The sequence below is a fragment of the Arachis ipaensis genome, chromosome B01 (assembly GCF_000816755.2).
Source record: "Arachis ipaensis cultivar K30076 chromosome B01, Araip1.1, whole genome shotgun sequence".
Lineage (NCBI taxonomy): Eukaryota > Viridiplantae > Streptophyta > Magnoliopsida > Fabales > Fabaceae > Arachis > Arachis ipaensis.
This window is the reverse complement of record NC_029785.2, coordinates 107,376,526-107,384,397: the sequence shown is the minus strand read 5'-3', so window position 1 is coordinate 107,384,397 and position 7,872 is coordinate 107,376,526.

The following is a 7,872-nucleotide window of genomic DNA, read 5'->3' as shown; positions in this document are numbered from 1 at the left end:
AATTTGGATGACTATAATTAAGTATTTATACGCTCTGATATTTAGAATTGTTTTTATGCCTCTAACATTTTTTGTGCATGTTTTGAATCATTTTCACACCCTCTTTGATACCAAAAAGGAAGTAAAAATGATATATATGAGGACATGAGGTTTAGGATTATTAAGTTTGATTAGATTTTTCTTTTAGTTGAACTTTTTTCAGTTTTTTTATGATTAGTTTTTAAGTAGTTTGGATTACATAGCTGCTGTCATATAAGTACATTGAACTTAAATTTTAGCTTGTATGTTTGTATGGTTGGCTATGTTGATTGTGTTCCCAAATTATGTGAAAAAGCTCATGTTAAGGAGGATTATCCCTTATGGAAAAAAGGGGAGCACATCGCAAATTAAAGTGATATCATCAAAGGTAAGTCTCTAAACTCTATTTTCTTTCAATTTCTTTCGATTCTTACCTTATATATATTATGTTTGTCATCAAATCAAAGGGAAGATCGTTGAACTTAAGAAACAATAACATTTTTTATGATGATAAACATATAATTAATTGGGTTTAAAAGTCCAAATGTTATTTGATGAATATTTTATTTGTGCAAGCCCATATTAGTGTTGTTATTGACAAAAAGACCAAGCATTTCAGCAATTCATATTGGACAAAATAATGAAGAAAGAGCTATAGCAATTTGAACAAAAAATAGACAAATAATATGGCTTATTGTTGTTGCAACCTTGTTCAATACCAATTTGGGTAAAAGCATTTGCAAAGAAAGAACAAATATTTTTTCATCAAATTGATGGAGGAAAAAGGATGAAACTTAGAGTCAAAATTAAAAATTAAGGGTAAAAGTTAAATAAGCACAACAAAGACAAGTGTGGCTACCAAAAGAAAGAAAAAGAACCGCAAGAACAACACACACCCACACCCATAATCTTCTGCAATATGCAACTTTATTCCTCTGCTATTTTGCATATCCACTACCTCTACTGCTACACTCATTTCTGGAGAAGAATGAAATCTCATTGTAGTCTTATGTGCTCAGAATTTGTTGCTAAAAAAAAGTTTCAAGTTTCGAATGCAATGCATTTATGGAAAAGAGGCATTCAGCCAAGAGTTAAGTGCAAGGAATAAAGGTATAAATTTGATTTTCTTAGAGCATTCCAACTTTCTATTTTCTCTTTTATTTTATTCATTGAATATGTTGACTTTTTTAGTTTATCTTTTTCTATTTTTTATAGAAAAAGATAAATACGTGAAATATTAGTATAAGTCAATGAAAAAAAGTAAAGATAAATATACTTAAAGAAAAAGAGACTAAATATGTTAAATTATTTTGATATATTTTTTATTTTGTGTCATAAGTTTGAGGGATTCTCTTTACTAAGTTGAAAGAGCACTTAGTGGAAAAATCTAAACTAGGTTAGCTTAATGGTGACAAGCTTGTGTGTTCCTTAATAGGATTATGAAGAATTTTAGAAAATTGGTGTATGTAATTTCTCTAAAATTGTAGTAAAAATTCTACCATTGTTGTGGTGGAGATAGAATGTAGGTTACATTGCATTAAGTGGCTAAACCAAGATATATAGTGATAATAATTTTCTATTTTGTGTCATAAGTATGAGAGGTTCTCTTTGCTAAGTTGGAAGAGCACTTAATAGAGAAACCTAAGCTAGGTTAGCTTGGTGGTAACAAGCTTGGTTAGAAGGTTGTGTGTTTCTTAGTAGGATTAGAAAGAATTCTAAGGAATTAGTGTATATAATTTCTCTAAAATTATAGTAAAAATTCTACTATTATTGTGATGAAGATTGAATATAGGTCATATTGCATTAAATGGCTGAACCAAGATATATATATAAGCTTCTCTTCTCTGCTCTGTCTTTTATACAATTTTATGAGACAAAATTAAAATACATCCTACATAATTGTTTTCACAGACATAACTATAATCAAGTTTCAAATATGTTTTGGCGACTCAAATAAAAAACGACCCTAGATTCAACTATCTTCTGTAAAACCCAGTCAAACCGTAATTAATTAAATAATAAATTAAATAAGAGTGAATATGGTTAGAAAATTTAGCAATCGGAATTTGATAATTTAAATATGATATTTGGATTCAGTGAATTTTTTTGAGTCAGAAATGCGTAAAAACGCGCACTGGAAATTTGACCAGCAGTACCAGCTACGATCTGTCTGGTGCTGTGGCTGAGAAAATTAATTAGAAGTGAATAATTTTAAGAAATAAGAATTTATAATTTGGGAAGATAGAAATATTTAAAATGCGATTTAAAACTCTAATATTAAAGGTTTTGGCCCAAAATTGGACCAACAGACTAAAATAAGTGAACCGGGCCCAAGTGGGCCCAAAACCCAACATATATAAACATTATTCATGAGCATTTCAGCTCATTTAACCTAGGAAATGAGAGAGGGGCGCAGCTATGGAGAAGGGAGGAAGAAGAGAGAAAATCATATCTCCATCAAACTTGAAATCACCATAACTTTTGATCCGGAACTCCGATTGACGAGCTGTTTGTGACCACGTGTTGCTCTTTTCATCCTCTATAATTTTATCTAAGTTTTGTGGTGAGTATTCCATTCATCTCTGCCCAATTTTTGAAATGCCCCACTATTACGCGTTTTTGTGTAGTTAGTGTTAAAATCTTGTGATTTTGGTTGTTTAGGGATACTCTAACATGGATTCTAAGTGGGTTCTATCCTTATTTCATATGGGATGAGGTAAGAAGTACTCAAAACCTTGTGATTTATCAATTTCATGAACTCGAGGTTGATTATAAGTGTGAAAATTGATTATGTTAGAGTATTGGGTGATTTTGGTGCACAATTGGAAGATTGATATTGCTTGAGGAGCTTTGGTGAGGCTTGGAGCTAAGAATTGGTGGAGACTCTCAGGAAGAAATTCAATTACTTTGGCTACAAGAGGTACGGTTTAAGTTTCATTTAAGTACCGTGTGGTGTGATGAGAATTTCTAGGCTAGATGCCCTTAGGATTAAGTTTGGATTGTGTGAATGGTTGGTACTAATATGTATAGTTGATATGTAATGTAAATTAATAACTGGGTTGAGAATTTTGTGAATTTGTATGTATGGTGTGTTGAGAATTTGATGAATTGGATAATGAATACTGGTTTGTGGAATATGCAATTAAATTGTGAATTTAGGCCGGAGGCCGTGAATCCTAGGCCGGAGGCCGAAAAGAGGTAAGGAAGGTAAGTTGATGTGTGTATTGTGTGATGATATAAGAGATTGGATGAATTTTAGATATTGAATGTGTGAATAATTGGTGTGATTATTGAATAATAAGGTTTGAGGAATTGAGGTGTGGAATTTGATAGTTTTGGGTGAAATTATATAGATGAGGTAGGTTTAGTTTTAGTTGAGTGTAATTATGTGAATGTGGTTGGGTTGTGGCCATTTGGATGAGTGAAAATGAAATTGCCTTGTGAACATTGGAAAATTTGGTGATTTCTATTTTTGGGTAAAAACTGATTTTTGACCAACTTTGGCGGTCCGTAACTCGATCCACGAAGTTTGGAATTCTTCAAAATTGGATTTTTATGAAAGTTTATTGAACGATCTTTCCAACGGTTTAGAAATAGTTGAAAAAGGAATTTTGTAGAAGAAGTTATGATTGTTGGAAGTTTGGAGTTTGAAAATGTAATTCTGCAGCTTTTTAACTTAGTAAAATTTTTAGTAAAACGTACTCCGACGCGCACGCATGGCTGACGTACGCGTCGATGTATTGATGCAAGTGCCCAGTAAAAATTTCAGAGAGTTGCGCTGGTATTGTGCTGGTTTTGTGCGAGGAGCACAGAACGCACCCACGCGTACGCGTCACTGACGCACATGCGTCGCGCTACCTTTCTGCTTCCCATGCGTGCGCATGGACGACACGCATGCGTCACTTTAACTTTTCTGCTTTCCACGCGTGTGCATGGGCGACGCGCATGCATGACCCCGTTTTCACCCCAAAGCTGATTTTGAGTTTTCAAGCTAAATATTTCAGACTTCTAAATCTCCATTTTCACCTTTTATGTCCTAAATACTTATAGTATGCCTAGCGATGAGAAGAGGCTAGGAGATATGGTAACTTGTGGATGAAGTAAGGGGAGAATTAATGATGAATTATGATTAATGATAACTGTATGAGTTGCTGAGGGTGATGATGGAAGTGCAGTGTATACCGTGAGCCAAAGGGCTGTATTTGATAATGATTATTGGCTGGTTATGGGTTATGTCATGAGCCGGATGGCCATGATAAATATTGATTTATGGCTGAAAATGAAAATATGGCTTTGAATGATTGTTTTATCTTGAGCTCTCTTTCTCGGAAGTGCGACCCCAAAGAGATGAAGGAAGGTGAGGATCCCATTCCTTGTTCCTCCTGGTATTGTAAAATTGCCCCCAGCGAGATGGTGGGAGGTTAGGATCTCCTCCTTGGTTTCTTCTGGGCATATGAGAACGTACCTCCTGGGTAGATACAAGGGTTGTGGTTGCGCCCCACTTGCTCCAGGTTGGTTAGTATAGAGGCTCCCCGGGTGGACGCAAGGGTTGTGATTTCACCCCACTTGCCCCGGGTTATGATGAGTGATGTATAAAATATGCAATCATGTGATGTATGAATGACGATATGGTCATGATGAATGATTATGGAATGTTATGAATGAATGTGAAATGATTATCTGAGATACGAGTTTCCCTGGATGAAAGCAGTGACTAGCCACCACGTGCTCCAAGTTGAGACTCGATACTCTGCTGATCCTATGTCGTAAGTGTGGCCGGACACTGTAAAAGTTCCGGATGAGCTTGCCCCCGTGGATAAATACCAGTGTGGGTGTTGTATGATTATGATTATGATCATGTTTATGATTGAGAATAACTCGAGTTGGGGATGCGCGACAGAGGGACAGTCCAATGGTTAGCTACCAGAACTTGTCGGGTTGGCTTATAACCGACAAATGAGACTCATCAGTCATAGGGCAGGCATACATCATTTGCATATGTTTGAATTATTTGGGTTTGCTTATTTGTTTTAGATTACTATATCATATATGCTATGTTACCTGATTATGTGCTACTTGTTCTACTTGTACCTTAATTGTGTATTACTTGTCTGTATTGCCTGTGTTTGTACAATTGAGAGGTCTTTCATGTTGGTGTCGGTGGACGCTGAGGGTTGTGTTTGATGAGATGAGTTGATGATGTAATTGAATAATGACGATGACTATTCAATGAGATAATTTGAGTTACCTGGGTAGACGCAGTGAAGTGATTTCACTTGCTCCAGGTAGATAATGAGAGAATTTGAGCTCCCTGGGTAGACGCAGTGAAGTGATTTCACTTGCTCCAGGTGAGGATATGATGTATTGATATAGAATTGTTGAGATAAAATAACTGGTGATGGTTTTGTTTATGACTCTGATTCTGATTTGTTGGAGAGTTAGAGAGAGTTAAGAAGCATGAAGAATAAGAATTAGACTTAGCATTCCCTTATGACAGTTGCCTATTTATGGATTAGCGAGAACGTAGGATGAATGTTTGGTGAAAGGAAGTTTAGGATGCTTAGCGAGTTTTTATTACAATGCATTGTATTTATTTGGCACTTTTACCGTACTAGGAACCCATGGGTCCGGGGTTCTCATTCCGTATATATCTCTTGTTTTTCAGATACAGGTCCAGGTGCTCAGAAGTGAGCTGTGGTTCATCTGAAAGACGGCAAAGATCTTTATATTCTCTACTTTACATTTTGCTTAGAGTCTCTCCACCTTTATTTGAAAAGCTTATATTATGTATTGAATTCTTTTGAACTTGCCTATAGAGGCTCTTATGTTTCTTTTGGGAGAGATTAGGAGATACTGTTGTCAACTACTTTCATACTGTATCCTAGTCAGCCTTGACTTCGCGGGTCGCGACTAGTGGCTATTTACTTATGTTATATATCTATATACTGTCCTTGTCTTATCCTCCTAGATGTCTTTATCTGTATATCGCTTTCGACTTCACGCTTTATCTTCTAGTTGTCGATGCGTGAGTGATACGACTTCGCAATTCTATTTTTTACTCTTTTCAAGCTTCTCGATTAATACTCTTTTCAATTATACTTATAATTATGTATTAAAAATCCACCTGAGAGTCGTACCACCGTAATATCATTGACTTATAACTCGAGTATAAGGATTTAAATATTAGTGTATTACATCTTCTCTAAGTCATTGGTAATCTTCAGTTAGATAATCGAAGTAAGTATGACAATAATAATCTTTTTGTTTTGAGTAAAGTGATAAATAAACTCTTGAAAATTTACATTTCGGATAGATTAATCTCTGAAAAAAAATACTAATGAAAATTTTTATGATAATAAACATGGACAAGTTAAGTTCAAATTAATATCTTTTACCCTTATTATAAGAATTAATTTGGAGATAATGTGTTCACATCTGTTATGCTATCGTAAAGAATTTTATTGATATTTTTTTAGGAATTAATTATCTAAAAATTTAAATTCTTATAGGTTTATTTGTCACTTTACTTTTTTATTTTAATATAATTTTTGTATCATATTTTGTTTTTGACTATGGTCCAATTTGGGTAAACAACTTAATTAAACTCCTTTTGAAAAAATAATTTAAACAATAAATGGTTATATTAAAAGTAACTTATAAATAAGTTATTTTGTGTTTAGATTTTTAGTTCTAAAAGTGCTTATTTTATAGAAATATGATAAAAAGTAGTAGTATTATGAGAGAAGTCGTTTTTTTAACTTCAATATAAATTCCTAAATAGCTTTTTAGAAGGCTGCAATTTGGTTTTGAAAATTGCACCAAACATTAAGGTCCAGTTTGGGTAAACAACTTAATTAAGCTCCTTTTGAAAAAATGCTTATATTAAAAGTAACTTATAAATAAGTTATTTTGTATTTGATTTTCTAGTTCTAAAAGTGCTTGTTTTAAAATAAATGTGATAAAAAGCTTTTTATTATGAGAGAAGTCATTTTTTTTAACTTTTCCATAAACACTTAGGGCCCGTTTGGATAGGTTCATAAGTGACTTTTTTTAATTTTTAACTTATGAAAAGGTGTAGTATTAATGTCTGGTACAAATTTTCAAAACAAAATTGCAATTTTCTAAAAAGCTATTTTGGTGCTTAAGGAGAAGTTAAAAAAAAATGAATTCTCTCATAATAAAAAGCTTGAGTTAAGTACTGAAATCGTCCCTAAGGTTTGGGGTGAAAATCAAAATCGTCTCCGACCTTTTTTTGTTATTAAAATCATCCTCAACGTTACAAAACGTTATAAAATCGTCCTTTTCTACTTTTCCTCTTCTCACTCTTCTTTTCTTCACCACCATCACCACTGTCACCATAGCCATTCATTACTCATAACAAAACAAAACAAATTAACAGCAACATTCACAAAACAAAATAAATCAACAAAAAAAGCAGAGGCAGAAGAACCATAACAATTTCAATAATCACAACAATTTCAATAAACAATAATTCAATAATCATCAATTACAATTTCAGTTTTTAGATCCAAAAACAGCAAAATAACAGAAGCAGTCACAGATGACCACAGAAGTTCAAGTAGAAGCAGGGCAGAAGCAAAAGTTCAAGCAGTCACAGAAGAAGAAGCAGGACAGTCACAGAAGAAGAAGCAGTGCCGGCGAGATCCCCCTCCCGATGACCACGCGGCGACGGCGGCGAACCCTAGAAACGAATAAGTAGAGCGGCGGCGGTGGTGAGAAGAAAAATTGAAGTTGAAATTGGGGTTGGGATATTGAAGAGAGCGGCATAAGGAAGGGGATGGGAGTTACGGGAGTGGGGTGAGGGGGTGAGGGAGTGGGGTAAGGGGGTAAGGG